Consider the following 12,362-nt stretch of genomic DNA (forward strand, 5'->3'; position numbering starts at 1 on the left):
GGATATCATCAAGGTAAACGATGACAGTGTGATTGAGGAGGTCATGGAAGACGTTGTTGACAAATGCCTAGAAGACTGCAGGGGCGTTACACAACCCAAAGGGCATTACAAGGTATTCATAATGACCTGATCTTGTGTTGAAGGCGGTCTTCCATTCGTGGCCTGGAGAGATACAAATCAAATGATATGCTCCTCGTAAGTCCAAATGAGTGAAGAAGCGAGCATCCTGGAGTGAGTCATACAGTTCAGTGATCAGTGGTATGGGATAGTGATTATTGATGGTTATGTTGTTCAAGGCCCTGTAGTCTATGCAGGGTCTGAGCCCACCATCCTTTTTGCCAACAAAAAAGAAACCAGCCCCAGCAGGAGAAGAAGAAGGGCGAATAAAACCTTTGGCTAGGTTTTCTTGGATGTACTCCTCCATGGATTTGGTTTCTGCCTTGGAAAGTGGATACGCCCTGCCTTTAGGAAGTGGGGCTCCGGGAAGGAGGTTGATCTTACAGTCATAGGGACGGTGGGGTGGCAGCACATCGGCTGCTTTTTTCTCAAACACATCAACAAAGTCTTCATATACCAAAGGAAGGCTGTAGGGACTCTGGATGCTGGCTATGGGAATGCGGAGCAGAGGAGTGACTTTAGCAAGGCAGGAGTGGAAACAGGAGGCACCCCAAGAAGCCAGTTGTCCCTCAGCCCAGTCTAACTGTGGATTATGTAAGTGAAGCCAAGGGAGACCAAGGATGACAGGCTGAGCTGGGGAATGAATGACCTCGAACTGGAGCTGTTTGGTATGAAGAACACCGATAGTCAGGGGTGCTGACTCAAAATGGATCAAACCAGAACCAAGGGGGTTTTCCCTGGCAAAGATCAAGGAGGGAATATTTTGCAGCAGAGGTATGACCAGAAGCCCAAAATACAGCAGAAAAAGCAGAAATGAAATCATCAACATCATGCAGGAGAGGAGAGTCCTGTTCCAGAAGAGGAGAGACCCAGGCTAGGGCTTATTTTTGGTTCAGGACTCTGGACAGCACATTTTTATTGGTGGATTAATTTATCCACCAATCAGCAAGAACAACCCAGGTTGTTCACCAAAAATGTGCCGGCATCTAAACTTACATTCTTGCATTTTAAGTAAAGATACCAAGAGAATGAAGAAAATTTGATAATAAGAGTAAATTAGAAAGTTGCTTAAAATGTCATGATCTATCTGAATCACAAAAGAAAAAAATTGGGTTCAGTTTCCCTTTAAGGAAACCCCTGCAATCCGTAGTACCTTCATATTTGTCAGGCAAAGGAATCTGGGGTATGCTTCCAGAAGCAGAGGGAGAAGCCACAGTACTGGGAGCAGGAAACAGGAGCAGTATTCCTTAATGTGACTAGTATTGAGAGTTGAACGGTAATAGCCTCCAGCTTGAAATCCATATTCTGCAGTTGTGTAGTATGGGTTCCCAACATCTGTCCTTGGAGATAAACAGCTCATGCCACCTCATCTGGTTCCATGGCCCAAGTATAATGTAAGACTCGTGGGATACTCCTCTATCAGACCGAACTCGGCCAGTAGTCTTGTTATCCCGGCGTCAAGCAGGAAAGATAGGGAATATCCCAGAGCAGAGAGTATCAGGCAAATGAGGAGAGCGGCACTCACCACAGGCTGGACAGCACAAGGCAAATAGGCAGACAGGATCCGGCAACATAAAGTCAGGCCAGTAATCAAGGGGTTAACCAGGTGGCGAAGTGAGACAGGCAGGGTTCAGCAACAAGGAGTCAGTCCAGCAAGTAAGGGAATAACCAAGTAGCGTAGTGAGACAGGCAGGGCTCAGTAACAAGGATCAGTCCATCAGATAAGGGGTTAACTAGGTAGAGTAGTAAGACAGGCAAGGTTTCAGCAACAAAGAATCAGTCCAGCAGTTTAGGGGTTAACCAGGTAGCGTAGTAAGACAGGCAAGGTTTCAGCAACAAAGTATCAGTCCAGCAGTTTAGGGGTTAACCAGGTAGAGTAGTAAGACAGGCAAGGATTCAGCAACAAAATATCAGTTCAGCAGACGATTTGTCACTCCCAGGAGCACAAGAAGTAGTAACTATACTTGGGCAGTGACAGATCGTCTGCCGCCCGTTTAATTAGGCAGAGGATTGGCACCACAGGACCGGCCAGCATCAGGAGCGTGCAGCAATGACGTCAGCGCCGCACGCATCCAGAGCCGACACAGCCCTAGGCAACGAGCATGGGGAAGACACCGCGCCCCTAGCAACGGCGCGGCATGACAATTGGTCCGAATGGTAGGCTTTCCGTGTAAGCAAGGGTGTTCTCCTGCAGTCGAAAGTGAAAACGGGAAAAGAACAAGCGCCGCACGAGGATTGAGTCAATGAGCAGTTTCTAAGTAAGTCAGATTCTTATGGTCGGTGAGGATCTGGATAGGGTTGACGGTGCCCTCTAGCCAGTGACGCCATTCAGTTAAGGTCATTTTAATGTCTAAGAGTTCCCGATTACCCACATCGTAGTTCCTCTCAGCAGGAGTGAAACGTTTAGAAAAGAAGGCTACAGGGTGTGATTTGGAAGTCAGAGGGTCCCTTTGGGTAAGAACTGCTCCAGCCCCTATCTCGGAGGCATCAACCTCTAAGGTGAACTGTAGGTTAGGGTCAAGATGGCGGAGCACAGGAGCTGAACAGAAAGCCTTTTTCAGACAAGGAAAGGCATTTATGGCCACAAGAGGCCAATGTTTACAGTCCTTGTTCCGTCTAGTCAATTCAGTGAGAGGAGCGACTGTTTGAGAAAAGTTCTTTATGAACTTCGGTAATAATTGGAGAACCCCAAGAACCTCTGTAATTCCTTTAAGGAAGTAGGTTGAGGCCATTCTAGTACAGCGGTGAGTTTAGCAGGATCCATGGCAAAACCCTCCTTCAAGATGACATATCCAAGGAATTGGATCCAGACTTGATCAAACTCACACTTTTCTAACTTGGCTATCAAAGAGTTATCCCTGAGATGAAGAAGCACCTGTCTCACATGCCTGTGATGCTCCTCTAAAGTGGAAGAGAAAACAAGGATATCATCAAGGTAAACAATGACAGTGTGATTGAGGAGGTCATAGAAGACGTCGTTAACAAATGCCTAGAAGACTGCAGGGGCGTTACACAACCCAAAGGGCATTACAAGGTATTCGTAATGCCCTGATCTTGTGTATAAGGCGGTCTTCCATTCGTGGCCTGGAGAGATACAAATCAAATTATATGCTCCTCGTAAGTCCAAATGAGTGAAGAAGCGAGCATCCTGGAGTGAGTCATACAGTTCAGTGATCAGTGGTATGGGATAGTGATTCTTGATGGTTATGTTGTTCAAGGCCCAGTAGTCTATGCAGGGTCTGAGCCCACCATCCTTTTTGCCAACAAAAAAGAAACCAGCCCCAGCAGGAGAAGAAGGGCGAATGAAACCTTTGGCTAGGTTTTCTTGGATGTACTCCTCCATGGATTTGGTTTCTGCCTTGGAAAGTGGATATGCACTGCCTTTAGGAAGTGGGGCTCCAGGAAGGAGGTTGATCTTACATTCATAGGGACAGTGGGGTGGCAGCACGTCGGCTGTTTTTTTCTCAAACACATCAACAAAGTCTTCATATACCAAAGGAAGGATGGAGGGACTCTGGATGCTGGCTATGGGAATGCGGAGCAGAGAAGTGACTTTAGTAAGGCAGGAGTGGAAACAGGAGGCACCCCAAGAAGCCAGTTGTCCCTCAGCCCAGTCTAACTGTGGATTATGTAAGTGAAGCCAAGGGAGACCAAGGATGACGGGCTGAGCTGGGGAATGAATGACCTTGAACTGGAGCTGTTTGGTATGAAGAACACCAACGGTCAGGGTCAGGGGTGCTGACTCAAAATGGATCAAACCAGAACCAAGGGGGGTGCCATCCAGGGTAGTTATCTAGACCAGCTTGCATCATAAAACAGTGATCCAGGAAGTTGCCAGCTGCCCCTGGATCGATCATGGCTTGAGGGTGGACAGTATTCTGAAGGAAGGTAAGGGTAACAGGAACCAGGATCTGAGAGGAGTGATGGGGTTTGGTAGAGATCATGCTTAGTGGTACCCCTGTGTTACCCTCTAAGCATATGCTTTTCCCAGCAGAATGTCACAGTCCTTTAGTTAGTAGGTGTTAGAGCCACAATAAAAGCATAGTCTCAGTCTCCTTCTTCTCTATCTTTCGGACTTTGAAGGTTTGAAGGAGGAGAGATCCATGGGTTCCTCCACTGAGGCAACTGGAGCTACTGAAGGGGTAGAGGATGTCGCCAGAACTGGACGAACAGGGGGACGGGAAGGGAGGACCCTCCTAGTTCGGTCTCTCTCAGCTTGTTTCTCCTGAAAGCGGGAGTCCAGGCTGATACAAAGTGCTATAAAGTCATCCAAAGAAGAAGGGATATCACGATAAGTGAATTCATCTTTGATGCGTTCATGCAGACCCCTCCTAAAGGCCACCTTGAGAGCTCTGCCATCCCAAGTGGTTTCAAGTGCCAAGGTGCAAAACTCAACGGCAAACTGAGCCAGGGTTCTGTTTCCCTGGCAAAGATCCAGGAGGGAATATTCTGCAGCAGAGGTATGACCAGAAGCCCCAAATACAGCAGAAAAAGCAGAAATGAAATAATCAACATCATGCAGGAGAGGAGAGTCCTGTTCCAGAAGAGGAGAGACCCAGGCTAGGGCCTTGTCTTTCAGCAAGGAAATGATAAAGGTGACCCTTGACTGGGGAGACTGAAAGGTGTGAGGATCATTACGGAAGTGCAGCCTACATTGGTTATAGGGACACTGAACCCAAATTTTTTCTTTCGTGATTCAGATAGAGCATGCAATTTTAAGCAACTTTCAAATTAACTCCTATTATCAATTTTTCTTCATTCTCTTGCTATCTTTATTTGAGAAAGAAGGCATTTAAGCTTTATTTTTGGTTCAGGACTCTGGACAGCACATTTTTATTGGTGGATTAATTTATCCACCAATCAGCAAGAACAATCCAGGTTGTTCACCAAAAATGGGCTGGCATCTAACCTTACATTCTTGCATTTTAAGTAAAGATACCAAGAGAATGAAGAAAATTTGATAATAGGAGTAAATTAGAAAGTTGATTAAAATGTCATGATCTATCTGAATCACAAAAGAAAAAATTTGGGTTCAGTTTCCCTTTAAGGAAACCCCTGCAATCCGTAGTACCTTCATATTTGTCAGGCAAAGGAATCTGGGGTATGCTTCCAGAAGCAGAGGGAGAAGCCACAGTACTGGGAGCAGGGATTGGCGGTGAAACAACAGGAGCAGTATTCCTTAATGTGACTAGTAAGGAGAGTTGAATGGTAATAGCCTCCAGCTTGGAATCCATATTCTGCAGTTGTGTAGTATGGGTTCCCAACATCTGTCCTTGGAGATAAACAGCTCATGCCACCTCATCTGGTTCCATGGCCCAAGTATAATGTAAGACTCGTGGGATACTCCTCTATCAGACCGAACTCGGCCAGTAGTCTTGTTATCCCGGCGTCAAGCAGGAAAGATAGGGAATATCCCAGAGCAGAGAGTATCAGGCAAATGAGGAGAGCGGCAATCACCACAGGCTGGACAGCACAAGGCAAATAGGCAGACAGGATCCGGCAACATAAAGTCAGGCCAGTAATCAAGGGGTTAACCAGGTGACGAAGTGAGACAGGCAGGGTTCAGCAACAAGGAGTCAGTCCAGCAAGTAAGGGAATAACCAAGTAGCGTAGTGAGACAGGCAGGGCTCAGTAACAAGGATCAGTCCATCAGATAAGGGGTTAACTAGGTAGAGTAGTAAGACAGGCAAGGTTTCAGCAACAAAGAATCAGTCCAGCAGTTTAGGGGTTAACCAGGTAGCGTAGTAAGACAGGCAAGGTTTCAGCAACAAAGTATCAGTCCAGCAGTTTAGGGGTTAACCAGGTAGAGTAGTAAGACAGGCAAGGATTCAGCAACAAAATATCAGTTCAGCAGACAATTTGTCACTCCCAGGAGCACAAGGAGTAGTAACTATACTTGGGCAGTGACAGATCGTCTGCCGCCCGTTTAATTAGGCAGAGGATTGGCACCACAGGACCGGCCAGCATCAGGAGCGTGCAGCGATGACGTCAGCGCCGCACGCATCCAGAGCCGACACAGCCCTAGGCAACGAGCATGGGGAAGACACCGCGCCCCTAGCAACGGCGCGGCATGACAAGTGGTCTGAATGGGAGGCTTTCAGTGTAAGCAAGGGTGTTCTCGTGCATTCGGTTCACGTGAAATTCGGTTGGTTTTGCTGGAGTGCTTGAACGAAAGTTGTTGCCAAAAGGGTGCAGTTCACATCCATTTAGTGGCTTTATAATATTTTTTAGCAAGTTGCTTTGGGTTCCTTGTGTTCTTTTGAGCTTTGACAGTGGGTGAGCTGGTGGCGCCATCAAGGGTGTCTGTTGTTGCGGGGAGCAAGTTCAGCATATGAGGTTTGATACAGGAACTTTGTTGTTGTATATTCCCTGCTCAAAGACAGACAAGGAAAGCAAAGCTTTTTGGTTGTCCATGCAACCGCAAGCATGTTGGGACTGTTGCCCTTTAGCTTTGCTTTCTGATTACTTAGGTAAGCATCAGGTAAGTTCAGTGCAGCTATATGAACATGCCGATAGCTCTAATTTATCAAGGTTTTAGTTTAGAATAGTCTTATGTTGGGCAGTACAGAAGGCAGGGCTTAACCCAGACCTCATTGACTCTGACTCATTCCGTATTGGCGCAGCTACTAGAGTGGGAGGTATGGGTATTTTGGCACAAGGGATTCAGAGTTTAGGGAGATGGAGGTCACAAAGGTACTGCTTGTATATTAGGCCCTTTGGAAAATTCTAGCTGATGTTCATACAAAAATTCTAATGTTTTGATTAGATCGCTGCCGCCATGTTGAAATGTACCTTTTATTGCATTTCAGTGCTGATGTGTTTGCACATGTGCAGTGACTATCCTTCAGATAGCTGCAATGTAATCTAAGTTCCAATTTCAAACAAATATGAATCAAAACCATTTAGTCTCATTTAGTTTCTATAATAACATTTTTATAATTAATTGCATGACATTTTGACTTTCAAAATGTAACATTTACCTGCACAAAATGTAAGGCTAATGTGTTGTTTTTTTGGCAAATTTTAATCACAAGCATAATCCCAGCTATACACCAATGCTATAGAAATAAATACAATTTGAGTACTTAGGCTTATTCAAGGGATGATGAAAGTCAAAATTATTCTTTCATAATTTAGATACAGAATGCAACTTTAATACACTATTAAATTCAGTTCTATTAGCAAATTGTCTTTGTCCTTTTGGTATCCTTTTTGAAAAGCATATGCAAATATCATCAGTTGCAGCAATGCTTTACTGGGAGCAATGCTGGTGTTTGATGGCTACACATATTTGTCTCTCCGAGTAGTGCATTGCTGCTTCTGGAGCTGACTTCAACTATGTGTTTAATCTCTTTACAGCGTTTAAACACTGTTATATATACAATAGTGCAAAATAATATACTATTATATAACGTATTATAGCGTTTATTTTTGCACATATATGTCCCTTTAATGTTTTACCTGGAATACAACCAATTTCACTTAATGTGCAATCAAGAAATCTTCTTTAGTGACACATTTCATTTAGCTGATTAGCAAAGCTAAAGTGAGTTACCCTGAGATCACATGGATCGTAGGTTAGGTAATTATTTAGATATAAAACAGATGGTGATTTAATAATGCATAGCAACTCTGGGGATATATTTATACATGCGTATGAGGTTGCCAAGGGGTCTTTCAGTGAAGATGAGATAATGTTCAAAATATATTGAGCATCATTCACCTCTTTTTACTACAGATTTCGTTAGTGGGATGTCCGGTCTTTAACATCTATATTTTTATTAAAGAGACATGAAAACCCAATATTTTTCTTTCATGGTTAAGATGAGCATACAAATCTACTTCTTTTATCTGATTTGCTTCATTCTCTTTGTGTTGTTGAAGGAGCAATGCACTGTTGAGAGGTTTCTGAACATATTGGGCGAGCCATAACAAGAGGTTTATACGTACAGCCACCAATGAGCAGCTAGCACCAATCCTATCTAGGTATGCTTTTCAACAAAGGATACAAAGAGAATGAAGCAAATCAGATCATAGAAATAAATTGGAAAGTTGTTTAAAACTCTATGCTCTATTTGAATCACACAGTCACTGCATGAATCAAGTTTTCCTGTTCTCTTGTTCTACTGTGTTAGATCTGAAACCCACCAAGTGAAAGCTATACTTTAAAGGGACACTGAACCCAAATTTGTTCTCTCATGACTCAGATACAGCAGCAATTTTAAGCAACTTTCTAATTTACTTCTATTATCAATTTTTCTTTGTTCTCTTGCTATCTTTATTTGAAAAAGAAGGCATCTAAGCTAAAGAGCCAGCAAATGTTTGGTTCAGAACCATGGACAGCACTTGTTTATTGGTGCTGTCCAATCAGCAAGGACAACACAGGTTGTTTAACAAAAATGGGCCGGCATCTAAACTTACATTCTTGCTTTTCAAATAAATATACCAAGAGAATGAAGAAAATTTGATAATAGGAGTAAATTAGAAAGTTGCTTAAAATTGCATGCTCTATCTGAATCACAAAAGAAACAATTTGGGTTCAGTGTCCCTTTAAGTGCCCCTGTCGACCAAGCAGCTGCCTTGTCTTTCCCTGCCACCCCCCGAAAAAAAGAATTTGCCCTGGGTGTGTACAAATCCATAATTTTTGAGTTGCAACATTGCAGCACATTGTTTGTTTTTTCCATAAGATATAAATTTCACAAATGGGTTTTGTTAAAGGGATATAAAATGCTAATTTTTTCTTTCATGAATCAAATAGAGCATGTCATTTTAAACAACTTTCTAAATTACGTCTTTTGTCAATTTTTCTACATTCTCTTTGTATCTTTTGTTGAATAGCCGGGATGTAAGCTTAAGAGCCACCCCCTTTCTGGAGCACTATATGGTAGCAATTTTGCAAGAATAATATCCATTTGCAAGAACTAGGGTTGCCACCTCAGCCATGTTTTCCTGGACACTTATAAGTTACACATGCTGCAGGGTGTGCAGGGAGGAACATGTATTGTGTTTCTGGACAGCACTATTCATATTCCTCCCTGCACACCCTGCAGCATGTATAACTTATAAGTGTTCTGCATTTTAAGGGATGGGTGGCAACTCTAGCACTACTTGGCCACACATTCCCTGCCATGCAGTGCAAAAGATGCCTACAAATTCCTACCTAGGTTAGGTATCCCTTTAACAGGGGCAGAACTACCATTGGTTCAGCAGGTGCAGTTGCACCAGGGCCCAAGTGCTGTGGGGGTCCATAGCAGCCAGTCTATTTGTAGGTGTGTGCAGAATGCTAATGCAGGGGAGTCTTTTCTTAGTGCAAGTTGCAGGTCTATCTATCTATCATCAATCTATCTATTCTCACAATCATTATATAGCGCAGTATGTATATTATTACTATTGTTTACTATTAAGTTACCTTTGGGGGCCCCAAAAAATCTTTTGCACCAGGGCCCCCTGTTGAATAGTTGCGCTACTGCCCTTTAACAAAGAATATCATTGTAACAAAGTAAATTTAAAACTCTTTTTTACAATGGTATGTTCTGTCTGAATCACAAAAGAACATTTTGGGTATCCTTTTAACACTAAACAATTATAACATTAACTTCACCAACACAGCTGTAAAGTCTGCAAGTTCTTATTTTTCCACAATATGCTATGACATATTATTTTTCTATTGTTGTTTCCTAAGTGAATCATCATGTAGACAAGGATAACAAATATTAATATGATTAAAGGGACATTGAACCTAATTTTTTTTTGTGATTCAGATAGAGCATGCAATTTTAAGCAACTTTCTAATTATCAAATTTTCTTCATTCTCTTGGTATCTTTATTTGAAATGCAAGAATGTAAGTTTAGATGCCGGCCCATTTTTGGTGAACAACCTGGGTTGTTCTTGCTGATTGGTGGATAAATTCATCCACCAATAAAAAAGTGCTTTCCAGAGTTCTGAAACAAAAAAAAGCTTAGATGCCTTCTTTTTCAAATAAAGATAGCAAGAGAATGAAGAAAAAATTATAATAGGAGTAAATTACAAAGTTGCTTAAAATTGCATGCTCTATCCGAATCACAAAAGAAAACATTTGGGTTCAGTGTCCATTTAAAGACTTTAATGAAGAAGACTGAATTATGCTTATAGAAAAAAACACATAAAAAACCATCAGTACTTTCCCATTAAAGGGCTAGCAAAGCCTTTTTTCTGTATGTGTTGCATCTAAATTAAAGCATGTTTTGATTTTTATTAAAAAACAAAAATGTTTTGTTTTTATTCTGGTGGGGCTTGTCATTATTGACCAATTGAATTGGGGCAGTTGCCCTTATTGTCCAGTTATCTGTCCGACGGGATTCAATGTGCACAACTGTTTCCTTTTACTTTTAAAGCAACTTTAAGTTTTAAGTTAAAAATATATATATATATTTTAACTATTTTAAATTGCTAAAGTCAAAATTAAAGTTTCATGAGACAGATAAAGAATTCAATTTAAAAACAATATGCTTTCCCATATAAAGCGGAAGCTTCAGAATGTTTGCAAATAATGTGCAAGTATTCCTTGCACATTATTTGCAAACATTCTGAAGCTTCCGCTTCTACTGAGCATATGTAAAAGTGCACAGTTTATACTTATACTCATTTTGTGATTGGCTGATGGCTGTCACATGATACAAGGGGGAGGGATAATTGGATTAACTTTGAAATTTGCAGAAAAATTTCTACTGTTCATTGCATTGTCTTTTTATTGTGTATTTCCCAGTTGTCAAATTCTAGTGCATTAAGTGGTTCTTTTTAAAAAGTGCAGATACCTAAAATATTGTATTTTTCATCAATTATCTTAAAATTACAATGAGTATTTTAAAATAAAATGTTACTTTTCACATAGAGACCTACTGAAAACCCCTTATCTTTGGAGTGGGGGAAAATGACAACAAAGCTTTAAACATCAATTAGAAGGAGAAGAAGATAGAGTATGCAATTTTAAGCCCCCCCCCAAGCATACATCCTTGCAAAAGATACCAAAAGAACGAAAATTGATAATAGAAGTAAATTAGAACGTTTTTTAAAATCAAATGTTCTATATCAGGGGTGGGCAGAATTTTGTAAGGCAAGCGCTACCTCTAATTTTATTCCAAGTGACGTGGTCACCTAACAAAAAAAAACATAAAACACCAGTCGCTGTCTGAAAATTGTATTTTTGCCACAAATAATAGAGCTTTAAAAATCAGCCATGCTCTTTAATAATAAATAGAGCCGCGCTCTTTACTTACTGCGTGAGCTCTCGCTTTACGTCACGCTGGGACCATCAACCAACCTTATCTGTGTACTGCGCCTGCGTATGAATAAGTAGTCTCACAATAAAGATGGCTCGAGTCTAGGGCTAGCGGAGTAGTCAAGCCTGGAACACATGGGAAACCCACAGCTCAGGTATAACGATGACAATTAACTATTCTCAGCCAATCATAGACAGACTCATTCTACAAAGTAATTTTATTGGCTGGACACCATGTCAATTAGCTTAGTGGGCAGGTCCTGTTGGCTGCTCTCCATCTGTCCGCTACTAGTTGAAGACTACTGCAAATAGTTGGGACAGTGACAGTGGCAGGCTCTGTACCGCTTTACACAGCAACCAGAGACTGGTATAGCAGCAACAGGACTGACTTGCACAATTTGGGGACAGAAAGCTGCAGAAACTAGCACAAAGTATATAATATTAGTGTGTCAGAGAAAGTATCAGAGAAAGTATCAGAGAGCAGCATCAAAGCCTGATACAGAGTAAGTAAGAACCTGAGGGGGAGTAACAGACCCTGGGAAAGAAAAATCAACACCAGACCATTCCCCTAGCAGAGCCTGGTGACAGGTAACGGAGGACAGAACTAGAAAGTAGCAGCAGAATATCAGAGAGAGCAGGACCTGGAACTGCCAAACCCAGGGATACCAAGCAGCATCTCAGCCTGGCGCATGAAGAGTCGGTACTATAGACTGACTGCTCTTGAGACAAAAAGTAGGAGAGTTTGGGACAGGCAGTAACCAAAGCTGGAGCAGCGAGTTCAGCTACAGCTGCATTGCGCATGCTAAAGTACACATATCGCCATAGACTCATAGCCAATTTCAAAAGTCTGCATAAGAGAAACATTTCTCATACATCTACGGTGGCGAGGCTCTTCACGCAGAATTTAGATGTGTGAGAAATCATTCTCTTATTATGCAGACTTTTGAAATCTTCCAAGCGGTCACCTCAAAATTCACTTGCGGTCCA

This window comes from Bombina bombina, chromosome 11, assembly GCF_027579735.1.
Source record: "Bombina bombina isolate aBomBom1 chromosome 11, aBomBom1.pri, whole genome shotgun sequence".
Taxonomy (NCBI): Eukaryota; Metazoa; Chordata; class Amphibia; order Anura; family Bombinatoridae; genus Bombina; species Bombina bombina.